Below are 12,893 nucleotides of genomic sequence, written 5' to 3' on the forward strand. Positions count from 1 at the left end.
CAATAAACCACTCCAGTGTCTTTGTCAAGAAAACCCCAAATATGGTCACAAAGAGCAGGATGTAACTGAAATAATTGAAGTACAATAGCAGAAACCTTCTTGGCTCTGATTTGTCTACCAAGATCCACCAAGACAAGTCAAATCAGGGCAATGAGCAGATTTAAAACATTTGTGGGGTAAGTGTTATTATTATCATCATTTTTACAGATGAGGAGGTTGAACCTTACAAAGATTAAGGGGCCTGTCCAGAGTCACATATCTAGTAAATGTATGAAGTTGAATTTTGAGGTCAGGTCTTATTGATTCCAAGTCAGTGTACTACCTACCTGTCCATAAAATACAAGCAAAAAAAGAAAGACAGTTGCTGTCTTCAAAAAGGCATTCTTTATATTCTAAAGGGGACAAATTATAAAAAGAGGTAGAAAACAGGTAGGAAAAGGTACCAGTGCAGGAACATTGTTGTGAAGTGCAGAGAATCAGAAGCTGAGCCAGTAAAAGGATGGAGAGCTGGACTGGGCCTTTCTCAAAAATGAGGGTTCTTGGATAAGTGGAAGAAAGGGGTTCCAGCAGCAAAAGGATCTTCTAGGTTGACAAGACCACAGGGGTGAAAGGGAACTTAAATGAACAAGGCATCAGAGTGTACCTGGAACTCTTGTGATGGTTTTGTATTTGAATACAACACCTCTGAACCTTTATTCCCCTCAGTCAATCAATTCTCCAGGATTGTTTCAAAAAATTTTAAATAAAGAGCACTGGCATATAGAAAAAAGAGTCAGAAGACCCAAGTTAGAGTTCCAGCTTTGTTGTATATTAGCAAAGCCAGGCAAATCACTTCAACAGGGTCATAGCTAGTAATTCTCATTTCTAGGAGAAATACAATAAAATATGGTTAGGGAAGCACCTTGAAAAGTATCCAAAACGGCTTTTTAGATAATGTCAGTTGAGGTGAGTTCTAAATTTTTGGGACACGGGGCTCTACAGGAAGAGGATTCCCAGAATGTTACTGCTAATAGCTTCCCTAGTGTGAAACCAAGATTATCTGATAGCTTTGTAATTTGATTATTTTGGGGTTTTGGTTTTTGTTTTTTAGGTTTTTGCAAGGCAATGGGGTTAAGTGACTTGCCCAAGATCACACAGTTAGGTAATTACTGAGTGTTTGAGGCTGCATTTGAACTCAGGACCTCCTAACTCCAGGGCTGGTGCCACCTAGCTGCCCTATGTAATTTAATTATTTAGTGCTGAATTTTGTTGTTTTTGCCTGCTGAAAAAAATATAAGCATAGTAAATGCCCTCCAAATTGTGGTAGTCTGGGACAGACAAAGTTTTGATTACTCTGTGCCCTGGTTACAGCTCTGTAGTCTACTTCTCTTGGCCATATTTCCCTTATCTGTAAAATGAGGGGGTAGAGTTACAGCTTTAAGGTCTTTCTAGATCTAACATTCTACATTTGAGCTGTCAGAAGTTGAATTAGATGATCTTTAAGGTCACTTCCAGCTCTAATATTCTGGGTTAGAGAAGTCAATGAGCAACTTAGTTAAGACAGAATTCTGAAAAGGATAACAGAGCTCTAACATATATGTCTATATGCATATAGACATATATGTATGTATGTATATAACACTTCATCCTTTTTAAATTTTACATTTATCTCATTTCACTTTTATTAGACACTATTATTTTATTTCATTTTCTCAATAACCCTGTGAAGTTGTTTTCTAAAAAGGCATTATTATCATATAGATTTGACATAAGAAAATTGAGACACAGAGACATTTATTTCTGTAATATCACAAAGAAGAGTGCAGTCTAACCACTTGTCCTTTGCTGTTTCTACTGGCTCATACATACTCAGTCCAGCTCCCCATATTAGCAACATCAAATGAATGTGAGCATGGATTACTGCTACAATCATAGAAAATTCATAGCTAAACAGTCCTCAGTCCTTTCCTTTCCATATTCCTTTAGAAATGACACTCCTCAGGTACCTGCTGCGAAAGCTAGACTTCATGATTGAAGAGAGAAGATGGCAGAAACTTGACAAGGATATAGATGAGGACCTAACACTAACAAGAAAGCAAAGCAGAAAAGATTGTAATCAAAAGTTAAAGTATAGCAGAACACTGCAGGGTCGGGAATGGTCCTTTGTGCTCTTGGCAACATGTGACCAAACTAGAGGCCAACACTAGAAAAGAATTAGACAGAGTGCTTTAAGTAATCAAATTGGCAGGACCAGAGCTCCTTTGGCAGACTGAAGGACTCCGGAAACAAAATGTGTTGCGACAAGCATTTGGGCAAAGTAAGGCATTAAAACAGCTGTTCAGATTGACCAAGATTGAGCCTTCTACTGCATTAAAGAAGAAGTGCAAGGATTTAAGCAAATACCCAGAGGTCCTTAGGCTCCCCTAAGGCTTTTTGTTTGCTTTTTTGTTCTTGTTTTTCTTTTGCTAGGGGAAAAAAAATTGGTTTATAATCTGATTATAATGTAACATTCAATTGAAACTAATTGGTAGATGTAACTTCTTCAAGTTTTAACAAGAATTTTTTTTTTATGAAAATACCCTATGAGGTGGTAAGATATTCTGTTTTGTTATTTGTTGTTTGGTCCTTTCAGTTGTATTCCGCACTTCATGGTTTTCTTGGCAGAGATACTGGAGTGGTTTTCCATTTCCTTCCCCAACCTCACTGGAGGATAGGGAAAACTGAGGCAAAAAGGGCTAAGTCATTCTATTATTATACATTTATCTCTTCCACATCATGACTCTAATCATTGTAGTTTCACTGTCTCTCCAGTCTGCATAAGAAATTAATAGGAATTTTGAGAGATTTTTACAGAAGGTCCCAGAAAAAATATTTTTACTAAACATTAACCTACATGTTGCCTATGACCAAATGTTTAAACCCCAAATTTACAATAAGGTACTATAAACACTCCATTAAAAAAAGAAAAGAGAAAATTCAGACTTCTATCGTTCAAAGAGAGGGGCAAAATTTTTTACATAGATTTTCCAGATCAAGGGGACTCTGCACTCCTAAACCTGAAGAGATAATTGTATTTATTTTATAAATGAGGAACCTGATACTCTGAGGGTTTAATTGCTCTACTATAAGTTAGAAAGTTCTAGGGTCAGAATTCAAATTGGTGACTTCTTATTCCAAGTTCTTGCCACTACCCCATGCAGTCAGTACCATCATTTTTCTGAGGGAATGACTAGACCTCAGGTTCTGATTTGTTAGGTTTAGATTAGATGTTATATTAATTTGCAATCTTTCAATAAAGGCCTTGAATAAATTAGCCCAAGAAATGTGGTGGCCAAGTTTAATGAGATTTCAGATTTATTAGACTCACATTAAAAAAGGCCTCTGGACCTAAATGGAGATTAAAAGTAGTACAAGATTTTTTTTTTCTAATTTCACATTTGGGAATCATGACCAGCATGCCAATCAAGTTGAGCAAAGGTGTTCATTTTGAGTAGCCCCAAATCCTTCAGGGAGAATTATATCAGTTTTCTCCAGATTCGGATAGCAAATAGAATACCCAAGAGAGGAAACTCTCTTGACCAAAATAGGTTGATACTTTCTCATCAACTTAAAGTTTTAGGAAGTTGCCTGGAACGAGTGATTTGCTCAGTCACACAACTAACACTAGAGGACTTGAATTCATGATTTAACTGACTTTTGTGCTCCAGAAAGTGAAAGGAATAAATTGAAAATTTATATTAGAATTTTGTCCAAAAGAAAAGGGAGGAAAAATGGGGAAATGATTTCGAAAGATGGATCTTAAAGTTGAAAGGAGAGAAATGGGGGGATGGAAAGAGGAAAAGCTGGAGCTGGTGTCTTTGTGTTTCCTTGAACTCTCTTGATGGAAATTATGATAAAAGCAAAGTGCCTGGTACTTTGGACCCAAACCCTCCCTATAGCACCTAGCTATAGGTGTTAAAGGGAGTGTTAAAGGGTGTTGTTCTTTCTCCTGCTCTTTCTCTTTTCCTCTTTTCTTTCCAAAACTTAACAGAGCTTAGTCCTATTCCCTTGGTTCAGATGGGGCCTTTTCTATTATTTGAAAATGGGCAGTAGTAGGTTAATCAAAAAAATTAATTTCTGTTAATGGATTAAGTAACCTAGATTCATTTCCAGGCTTGGTGAAGGCTAGAAGAGGTAAATTCAATGATGGAAATTTCAGATATTATGAAAAGTAGGAGAGGTATATTTCATATAAGACCACATAGGTGACTATTTACTGTGTGACCTAGTTATTACTGATTGCTTAACCCTCCTGAGAAGTCTGAAATTACTTCATTTGCTTAGAATGATGGGGCAACACACCACACAAAAAACTTTTTGAGGGAAGGGATCCTGTGTGAACCACACTTTTTAATCTCCCCAGCTTTAATATGTATGTGTTTGTTTTTTTAAAGAAAGAAAATAACTAACCACTATCATCTGCATATTCTATTCCCATGAGTTGATCCAGGTCTTTTATAGCTTTATCTCATGAATACTCAATTTTTGTGTGTGTTATATCTGCAAAATAAGGGAACTGAATTAAAGGATTTCTGATGTCAATCTCAGCTCTTCAATTTTATGATCCTTTTACCTCCATTTTGAAGCTTATAGACATAAGAGTTTGCCCAAGTCTGTGAAATAAAGAGGAATATAATACCTGTTGTCAAGGCCTACTGATTTCACCTTTGCAATATCTTTTCTAGGTACCTTTTTTCCTCTTCTGACACTATAACCTACTGAGGTCCATGCCTGCCTCAAGTCTCTGCGATTCAATCTCCATTCATCTACTAAGGTGATTTCCTAAAATGCAACTATGATCATGTCATCCCCATTAGTCATTAAACTCCAATGTCTCCCTGTTGCCTTTAGGATCAAATAAAAATGTTCTCTTTGGCATTCAAAGTTCTTCTTACCATAGTCCCCTCTTACCTTTCCCTTTTCCTTACACTTTAATTATTAACCCAGCATTTACTCTTTGATCCAGTGACACAGTCTTTGAGGCTGTTCCTCAAAAAAGAGATTCCATCCCTTGATTCTGGGCATTTTTTTCTCACTGTCATCATACCTGTAATACTCTTCTTCTACTCCAACTATAACCTCCATTGTTGTTGTTTGATCATTTCAATCATGTCAGATACTACATGACCATATTTGAGGCTTACTAGACAAAGATACTAGAGTGATTTGCCATTTCCTTCTCCAGCTCATTTTATAGATGTGGAAACTGAGGTAAACAGGGTTAAGTGACTTACCCAAGGTCACATAGCTAGTAAGTGTGAGACTGGAAGATGATTCAGGAAGATGTGTCTTCCTGACTGACTCCCGCTAGGACATTCTATTCACTGAGCCACCTAGTTGTCTCCACTGACCTTTCTGACTTCCTATAAGTTTTAACTAAATTTCCCTCTTCTGTAAGAAGCTTTCCTTAACCCTTCTTAATCCCAATGCTTTCTCTCTTTTATTTATCTTTTCTCCATTCTCTATATAGCTTGTTTTGATTTTTTGCATATTTTGCATATTGTCTCTTCTATTAGATTGTAAACTCCTTGAGGGCAAGAACTGTCTTTTGGGGAATATTTTAAAAGGAAATTCACTGGGTTTGGCACAAAGAAATGAATTTTATTTCTTTAACCCTTTTTTTTTTGTTTGTTTTTGCAAGGCAGTGGGGTTAAGTAACTTGCCCAAGGTCACACAGCTAGGTAATTATTAAGTGTCTGAGTTCAAATTTGAATTCAGGGCCAGTGGTCTCTCCACTGTGCCATCTAACTACCCCAATTTCTTCAACTCTTAAAGATTGTTAGGGCTCTTTTCATTGGCAGCTAGTAAAAGACATATTTAACAGTAGATTCTAATCTAGAGTACATGAACTATAAAACATATTTTAGATTTATATTATATGTAATATTAAATATAAGTGATTTATATGTATATGCAAACATACATATATATGTATATATATATTGTCAACCAGACAAAATCGGCCTTTAACTTGTGGATGGTCAGAGTGAAGCAGAACAAACCAGAGACAAGAGAGTCAGGTATTAAATATAAGTTTAAATTCAAAGTGTGGGAAATGGCTCTGGAAAACAGGTGACTCCTTATATCTTGACAATGCACACATGTATCATATATAGTTCAATATAATTGGTTTCTTTTGAAATCCTATGTATTTTATTTTATGTATTTATAAACATTATTCTAAGAAGTGGCCCATAAATTTTGATAGACTGTCAAAGGAGACTATGACATCAAACAAAAGTTAAGAACTCCAGACCAGATGAACACAATCCTTGACTTCTCTCCATAATCATTAGCAGCTGGTTTAAAGTCCAAGTTTGTCAAACAGGTTTACAAGAATATTTAAAACAGGGAGTTGCCACCTTTGTTTATCTCATCAGGTACAATACAACCTGTTACTCCAAAACAACTTCACCAATTCAGATAAGTATAGGAAAAAAAGCTTTTCTGTATCAAATTGGAGGTTATTGCATGGTGCAAGAAGAGTACAGTGAGCCCTTAGAATAAAGAGAACTTCCTGTTCTTAGTTACAAACCTCTAAAGCCTCAAGTCAGTGCCCACTGCCCCTGAGCTTGGGAATAGTTAAAAATTCAGTTGAAATTCTCAGTCTTTATCTTTGAGAAAGTCATAAGAAGAAAGTATGATTTATATATCCCATCACAAGCCAGGACTCTAGAGAGGCTCCAGAGAGCCTGAATATTATTCTTGCCCTGATTACCTGAAGCCTTGGTGTCCAAACATTTTTGACAATGTACTCCAGTAGAAAATAATTATTTATTGCATATTCCCATTATACATATATATATATATATATACATATATTCACTTATTTGCATATGTACTATTATACTAATAACCATACATATTATAAACGTGCAAAAGTAGAAAGCTTTTAAAAGGATGAAATAAAAGTGAAATGATATTTGATTCAAAGGTCAATGGGGAGTCACTGCAGTTTACTGAATAGAGGAGTGAGGAAGTCAGATCTATGCTTTAGGAAAATCACATTGGTGATTCTATGGGAGATAGGTTGATGAGGAGAGAGAACTAAGACAGGGAGAACAATTGAAAAACTAAACACTCTGGGTGAAAGATGATACAGGATTGAACTGGGTTAATGGTTATGTTATCAGAAAAACCCCCAACAGATACAGGAGATATGTAGAGACAGAAATGACAAAATTTTGGCAATTGATTGGATATGTGGGGTGAGGACAAGTGAAGAGTCAAGAAAATTAGTAAGAAAGATTGTGAACCTGGGTAACCAGAAGGATGATAGCATTCTCAATAGAAATAGAGAAGTTCAGAAGACAGGGATTGATTGATTATCACTCCATGAAGTAATTGCCCAGTCCTCATTTTGTAGACAACTGACCTAGAGAAAGATATATTTTACTTTCTATGCCTTAGTTTCCCCTTCTGAAAAACAGGACTATTATTAGGAAAATAGATTGAGAACTGAGAGGTACCTTAGAAGTCATATAGTTCAACTCCTTCATTTTATAGATGGGAAAACTGAGGTCCAGAGAATTTAAGTGGCTTAGGTTGGTAATTGCTAGGAGAATAACCTGAGAACCTGGGTCTTCTGACTATAAAACCATTACTCTTCCTCTATCTTGTATTGCTTCTTAATTGTATAATTACCCCCTTGCCTTCAGGGGATTAGAAGTTTCAGGCATAGTGCCAAAAATTTAAAACCATTAGCCTTCCCCACACCCCCTGAGTTTCACATTTACAGATTGAGGAATACTTGCAAGCCCTTTGGGTTATCTCCACAGAGATGCTCCAGAGACTTTCCTCTAGGTCTAAGATGGTAAAGATTCTAATAGTTTTTATTTCTATTCAAATTCCACATTTATTAAAGGCTTACAATGGGCAAAGGTTCTGAGAATATAAAGATGAAAACAATAGCAAATACCTTGCCCCGGGGACCTTATAATCTACTGGAGACTGGAGGAGAAAGAATATGACAAGTATACAAATAGCTGTGATACAAAATAAAAAGTAATAAAAGACAAGTGTGAGGTGCAGAAAATCTGCCATATGAAAATTTGAGAGTCACATAGGCATACAAGAAAGGAATGGCATGCTGAGGCAGTTGTAAAAGTAGAGAGAAGACAGGAAAACTACATCTTCAAAGAAAAAAAGGGCCAAGCATGGTGGCACACTTTTATAAATCCCTGTTACTAGGGAGCCTAAGACTGGTGAATCACTTGAACTCAGGATCTCTGAGGTGCAAGAGGGCTAAAGTCCATAATGAGTCCAGTCCTAGGCATAGTGAGGATATGGTGGGGTGGCATCTACCAGACTGCTTGAAGAGGGAAAAACCAACTCATGTCAGAAATTGAGCAGGTCAAAGCTCCCCTTCAACTCAGCAATGGGACAGGGACCATCAATAGCTTCTGCCCCAATCAGAAAGAGAAGATGAGATAGAATTTGGGCAGTTAGGTGGTACAGTGGATAAGAGTGCCAGGTCTAGAATGAAAAAGACCTGAGTTCAAATCTAACCTCAAACACTTATTCCCTGTATGACCCTGACAAGTCATTAAACCTTTATTCACTTCACTTTCCTCATCTTAAAATGAGAACAATAACAGCACTTACTTCACGGGGTTATTGTGCCACTCAAATAAAATCATAATTATAAAACACTTAGCACAAAGTAAGCCTATATAAATGGTAGCTATTACTATTATTTTTCATAATTTCAGGCCATGGGGTTGGAGTATAGGAAGGTTTTTTCCCTAATGTTTCTGAAAAAAGGGGAGAGGAAATAGGGAATTTATTCCAGAAAGGAATAAAAGAGCTTAGAAAATAATGTTTGAGGGCAGCTAGGTGGTGTAGTGGATAAAGCACCAGCCCTGGAGTCAGGAGTACCTGGGTTCAAATCCAGTCTCAGACACTTAATAATTACCTAGCTGTGTGGCCTTGGGCAAGCCACTTAACCCTATTTGCCTTGCAAAAACCTAAAAAAAAAAATAATTAAATAATGTTTGTTTGTTCATAGTTGTGCTTAGAGTTGGCACTTCTCAACTTCCAATATGTCAGTAATCCAGCAATTTGGGGTTCATATAGGATCCCATTGCCATGAGCTGGTTGCAAACAAAGGTGGTCATTTCTCAGATTGTGAATAGAGAAGTAGATATGAGTCATTGCTGAAGGTTAAGATAGAAACTAATTTTGTTCCAGGGTCTTCCTTGTTACTCACATTGTTCAGTTATTTCAGTTCTGTCCAACTCTTCATGACCCCATTTGGGTTTTTTTTGGGGGGTGGGGGGCAAAGATATGAGAGAGGCTTGCCATTTCCTTTTCCAGTTTATTTACAGATGAGAAAACTGAAGCAAACAGGATTTGATTGGATTTGAACTCAAGATGAGTCTGCCTAACTCTGGACCTGGTACTCTATCCACTTGGCCATCTAGTTGACCCAGAGGACCTTTTCTAAGACCACCATAATACCAACCAAAAGATATTGTAGGGACTTAAATGGAAGAGGAGAGTAGCTACTTTCAGACCGCAACCTTGGTCCCCTAGCTCTCCTTATCAATTCTGGCAGCAAGTCCATTTGTCAAATTGTAGAAGATCAAGTCATTTCCCTCTTTTAATCTTAAATTTCTAATTATTTCTGAATATATCCCAATCTTCTTTGCCTATCAAGGCATCTCTTGTAACAAAGAATAAACTAGGTGGGGGGTGGGGGGAGAAGCATGTTAAGCAAACTGACAAATCTATCAAATGAGTGACAGCATTTGCAGTGTTCTACATTCACAGCCCCCCTCTTCTGCAAAGAAAGGTTCGTCTTCTTTTCTTTTCTTGAAAGACAAATTCAGTCATTATAATGACGTAGCTTTCCTTATCTATTTTTGTTTATTAATAGGACATTAAAAATATCATAGAATCATCGAACTAGTTGATATTTTAACCTCATTCCCAAATGAATTGGTCAAAAGAGGGATAATATTATTTTGTTCAGTCATTCTTCAATTATGTCTGACTCTTTGTACCTCTTTGCTGGTTTTCTTGGCAAAGATACTGCAGAGGTTTTCCATTTCCTTCTTCAGCCCATTTTACAGCTGAGAAAACTGAGGCAATTAGGGTTAAATGACTTGCCCAGGGTCAAACAGCTAGGAAATGTCTGAGGCCAGATTTGAATCCAGGAAAATGGCTGACTTTAGACTCAACACTCTATCCACTGAATCACTAGCAGGGGCTGCTAGGTGGCACAGTAGATAGAGCACTGGCCCTGGAATCAGGAGGACCTAAGTTCATTGTGTCTAGGTGTGTGACCTTGGGCAAGTCACTTAACCCTGTTACTTCGCAAAAATCAAAAAAGAAAGAAAAAGAAAAGAAAAAGAAAGCACCCTTTTACTATAACCACACTTTTCTTGGGAATCTCTCAAACACAAAGCTAGTTCTAGTAATGTGTGTATCAATCTCATCATCAATATGTACATCCCTGAAAGTATACTGCCAAGGTAAGTGAATTTATCTACAGCTTTCAACATTTCTCCTTTTACTATAACCAATTTTTAAAACTATTAAAGATATCATAAGTTGGCTACTCTCATTCTTCACATTTCAGCTTCAGTAGTGGGGGGGGCGGGGAACTTCCCATTTTGCAAAAATAGAATCTCAAAGGAAGTTTAGGAAGAAGACAGAGGAGATAATCAGCCTAAAAGGTTTCTCAGAGGCTACAGAAGTCGACTATGGCAGAGCTAGAATAGGTTTCAGGATTTCTTTGCTACTTTGTTTTCTTAGGTAGGCACAGCAGCTCTATGTTCAAACTACTTGTGTGCAAGACATCTAATTTCTCTGTATTTCATTTTTTGCATCTGTGAAATGGGATACTGGGCTAGACAGTCACTAAAATCCCTTCTGATTGATTAGCCTATTCTAGTGTAACCACAGAAACTGAGACTTTTTCTGTATTGTATTCATATTCTTTTGCAAAATTCAGGACAATACTAGACATGCAATATGTATTTATTAAATATTTGTCAATTTGTTATAACCTATTTATAGCATTATAGAAATACCACAGCACTGGCAGTCAGCAAACATGAGTTTGAGTCACAGCCCTGATCCTTGGTAAAGTTTACTTGGTAAACTTCTATGAGTTTTATTTTCTTCATTATAAAATGAGAGGTTTGTACTGAGCTTTGAGTTGTTTTCTAGTTCTGAGGCATTGACTTGAGCCTCCAAAATGGTAATCAGAGGATAAGAAAGCTGGTTTATCATATATACATATTAACATGAAACTGATCTTTGCCCCTAAAATCCAATTTATTATTTTCTAGTGAGATCATTTTTTTTCAAAAGAATGAATCTCCAAGGTTTTAACCAAATATAGAGCCTATGATTTATGAATGTTTATTTCAGCAAAGCAAGGCATCTCCTTCTCATTGTCAAGGTACTCAAAAAACAATAGCAATTCAAATTTATGTAATAGTTTAAGTTTTGCATAGTAATTTCCTCATAATTTTCTAAGGCAAGTAATTAAATATCATGTTCATTTTATCTGTGATCAGCATGTAGTAAGTCTTCCCATGCATTACTTTCCTTCCCTCCAAAAGGGGTGGGGTGGAGAAACTGGAGTAATCTCTGAGGATAAAGAGGCACCAGAACCCATGGGGAATTTAGTGTGGTGAAAGCTATTCCCCCTAACTTTTCACTCAGTTATGATTCAATTCCCTATCCAAATGACCCTTTTGGATCTATACTCAGGGTCTACGTTCAAGTTACTGTGAAATTACATTGTAAATGCATTGAAATGATGGGAATTCAGCTAAACTTGGAAAAAATTGTAAAACAGGAAAAGAGGAGGAGGGAGATAAGAGGAGGAGGAAGAAAGGGAAGGAGGAAGAAAAGAAGAGAAAGGGAGAGAGAGAGAGAGAGAGAGAGAGAGAGAGAGAGAGAGAGAGAGAGAGAATAGAAACAGGCTTTACAATTTAGAATTGCTTTGCATGGCTGCCAATCTACTAGACCTCGTTGGTTTTCTCCTTACTGCCAATCTTTATCCCTAAGTTGTGCATCTAACTGGTCAACTTCCCTTACCTACAAAACTAAGTTTATTATATTTTATAGAAAATGTAAGAAATGTAAGAGATAGGATAGATTAGCAATATGTGATTTTTTACCTTACATGTTTAGAACCTAAGTCCTTTATGAAATGTGACTCCATTGCATTCTCCATGAACTCTTCCCCAGCCCCCACTCAATGACACTTCCTTTTCTATGGATCTGGTTGCTGTTAACACACCACTTAGATTGCACAGCCCAGCAGAACAAATAGTGTAGCTAGAAAAAACATGGTAATGTCCAATTGTGAGTAAAATGAGGCAGTTATGTGATTTTTCTCTGAGTCATACAGCTAGTATCTAAGGCAGAATTTAAACTCAGGTCTTCCTGATTTCAGGCCGATACTCTTTTTTTTCAGTCTCTTCAATTATAAAATGAAGACAACAGTGACATCTATTTCACAGGATAGTGAGGATCAGATGAGATATGTAAAGCATTTAGTACAGTGTCTGGCAAACAGTAGGCACTTAATAAATATTTATATCTTTCTTTCTCCTCTCCTTTAACCCCCACCTTTAGGACTTCCAAGTTTTCCCCATTATCAGAGCAGCTGACTTCTCTTATGTTATCTCCTTCAACTAGAGTGTGCTCCTTGAAAACAGGACTTAGGTCAATTTTTTTTCTTTGTGTATTCATGTTTCTAGGCACATGGTAAAAGCTTAATAAACTTTCTTTTCTTCTTTCTGTCAATAAGTAATTTGCATTTCTTTGGAAGAAAACCCCAGCTGTTTATACATGCATGCATGCATACATACATATAGATACATATATGTGTGTATATCTATCTATCTATCTAT

General features: G+C 36.7%; 1 long non-coding RNA gene across 1 annotated transcript in view; it reads left to right on the forward strand.

The window, feature by feature from the left end:
- The window catches only part of LOC141520428 (uncharacterized), a 98,278-nt gene that overhangs the window by 14,253 nt on the left and 71,132 nt on the right, over window positions 1-12,893 (forward strand). The window contains exon 3 of the long non-coding RNA XR_012477621.1: window positions 4,704-4,792. This is a non-coding gene — a long non-coding RNA (uncharacterized LOC141520428). The remainder of the gene's footprint in view (window positions 1-4,703; window positions 4,793-12,893) is intronic.

The sequence above is a fragment of the Macrotis lagotis genome, chromosome 4, assembly GCF_037893015.1.
Source record: "Macrotis lagotis isolate mMagLag1 chromosome 4, bilby.v1.9.chrom.fasta, whole genome shotgun sequence".
Taxonomy (NCBI): Eukaryota; Metazoa; Chordata; class Mammalia; order Peramelemorphia; family Peramelidae; genus Macrotis; species Macrotis lagotis.